We start from the raw sequence: 2,772 nt of genomic DNA, 5'->3' as shown, positions 1-2,772 counted from the left end.
TCCAAAGTGGTTGTACAAATTTAATTTCCACCAACAATGGAGAAGGGTTTCCCCTTTCTCCAGATTCTCTCCAGCATGTATTGTCACTTGAGTTTTTTTTATCTTAGCCATTCTGATAAGTGTAAGGTGAAATTTCAGGGTTGTTTTGATTTGCATTTCCCTGATGACTAAGGATGTTGAGCATTGTTTTATGTGTTTCTCTTCCTTTTGTTATTCCTCAATTGAGAATTTTCTGTTTAGCTCTGTACCCCATATTTTAATTGGATTGCTTTGATGTGTTGTTTTTTATATCTTGAGTTCTTTATATATTCTGGATATTAGCCCTCTGTCAGATATAGGGTTGGTAAAGATCCTTTCCCAGTCTGTAGGCTGTTGTTTTGTTCTGACAACAGTGTCCTTTGCTTTACAGAAGCTTTTCAGTTTCATGAGGTCCCATTTATTGATTCTTGATCTTAGAGCCTGAGCTGTTGGTGTTCTGTTCAGGAAGTTGTGTCCTGTGCCAATGAGTTCTAGGTTCTTCCCCACTCTTTCTTCTAACAGATTTTGTGTGTCTGGTTTTATGTTGAGGTCTTTGATCCACTTGAACTTTAGTTTTGTGCAGGGTGATAAATGTGGATCTATTTGCATTTTTCTACATGGAGACATCCAGTTAGCCAAGCACCATTTTTCTTGATTCCTGTTGTAACTTAAATGGAAACTTATACAATGTCCAGAACCCTTGATGTCCTGCAGATGAAGGAAGAGGATGTACTCAAACTCCTTGCCTCAGTGTCAAAGACCAGCTTCAACATTGCAAAACTGGAGATGAACTGAGTTAGGGCACAGATCCCATGCTGCCACCTGCCTGGTAACCCAGCAGACTTTTTCTGAGGGTATTTTTCCAGGCCAGAACTCACTGTTACCAAGCGTAATTTCCACTGATAGTGGGAAATTGAGAGGCCAGAATTAAATTACTGGCGTTAGCCAGTGCTGATAACTTCCTGGCATGGGCTTACATCTACCACGTAAGCATCGACTAGGGCCGTTGGCTCTAGCTTTGGCTTTCCACTGGGTAGTGGCAAAGCATCTAAAAAGAAAAAGAAAGGAGAGAAAAAGACCACACACACACACACACACACACACACACACACACACACTCTCACACTTGATGAAGTAAGACAGACTCCCTCAGGTAGGCTTCAACAAGTCTCTCCTTTGCTTAACTTTTCTTTATTTAGCTTCTCTGACAGACTTCTTTTATTTTACACATACATATGTACATACATATATACATACATACATATGTACCTACATACATACATATATACATTCCCATATTCGGTGGAGAAGCAAACTCCAGAGAGTGAGTCCCAACCCAACCTTACATATATATATATATATGTAAGGTTCTTCTCAAGGGTGGTGGTTAAATCACTAATCTGCTCCAGCAACCACGCCCAAAAAAAGATAAAATATTGTTAATTGTAAGTTCCAGATAGACTGCCCAGTCAGGGGCTGGAAGCCCGTTAGAGTTTTCACACGATTCATATTCTGGGAGGATCATGAGGCCCGAAAGAATAAAAGAATAACAGGCAGAGCTATACTCCATAATAGCATAAAGTCCTCAGGACATTTAGTTCTTGGGGCCATGCCATGCCAAGACAAACCCATCAGGGCTCTGCTACTGGTGGGCCCCATACTATGAGTTCTAGAGCTGTTTGCTGTTCTTGCAGGGACTCCAGCACCGCAGGAATCCAGTTAGGTGGCACCAACCCTGACTTTCAGATGGAGCAATACCTCTGCGAAAGGAAGAGTGATGGTATCTACAACATAAATCTGAAGAGGACCTGGGAGAAGCTGTTGCTTGCGGCTCGGGCTGTTGTTGCCATTGAGAACCCTGCTGATGTCATCTCCTCCAGGAACACCGGTCAGCCAGCTGTGCTGAAGTTTGCCACTGTCACTGGAGCCACTCCAATTGCTGGCCGCTTCAAACCTGGGACCTTCACCAACCAGATCCAAGCAGCCTTCGGGGAGCCTCAGCTTCTAGGGATGACTGGTCCCAGGGCTGACCTCAGAGAGGCCTCTTCCATCAACCTGCCCACCATCGCTCTGTGCAACACAGATTCCCCTCTGCGCTATGTGGACATTGCCACCCCGTGCAACAACAAGGGAGCTCACTTAGGGGGGTCTGCTGTGGTGATGCTGGCCCGGGAAGTACTTCTCTTGCATGGCACTATCTCCCGTAGCACCCATGGGAGGTTATGCCTGATCTTTACTTCTACAGAGACCCAGAGGAGATTGAGAAGGAGGAGCAGGCTGTGGCTGAGAAAGCCGTGCCCAAGGAGGACTTCCAGGCTGAACGGACTGCTCCCACTCCTGAATTCCCTGCTGCTCAGCCAGGTGGCAGACTGGTCTAAGGGTGTGCAGGTGCCCTCTGTGCCCATCCAGCAGTTCCCTATTGAAGACTGGAGTGCCCAGCCGGCCACTGAGGACTGGTCAGCCGCTCCCACAGCGCAGGCCACCGAGTGGAGTAGAGCCACCACTGACTGGTCCTGAGCTCCTCTGCAGACACCTGAGCAAAGGAAAAAAAAAAAAAAAAAGAGTGGGAAAGAAAATAAAGCTCTTAAAGCTGAAAAAAAAAAAAGACACATAAATTGTTATGTTTTATTAAGAGTAATCTGTGCATTATTTAAGATTTGTTTGTTTGGATCTTTTTTTAAGATTATAATATAATTGCAACATTTCTTCCTTCCCTTTCCTCCCTCCTAACACCCCCCATTCACCTCTCTCCAC

The 2,772-nt window shown here is 45.0% G+C and overlaps 1 pseudogene; it reads left to right on the top strand.

The window, feature by feature from the left end:
* Positions 1-705: 705 nt before the first annotated feature.
* LOC129680316 (40S ribosomal protein SA-like) lies at positions 706-2,535 on the top strand (annotated as a pseudogene).
* Positions 2,536-2,772: the final 237 nt, after the last annotated feature.

This window comes from Psammomys obesus, unplaced genomic scaffold (assembly GCF_907164565.1).
Source record: "Psammomys obesus unplaced genomic scaffold, mPsaObe1.curated_primary_1811, whole genome shotgun sequence".
NCBI classification, from domain to species: domain Eukaryota; kingdom Metazoa; phylum Chordata; class Mammalia; order Rodentia; family Muridae; genus Psammomys; species Psammomys obesus.
Note: the sequence above shows the minus strand (reverse complement) of the source record. Positions and strands in the feature narration are given on the sequence as shown.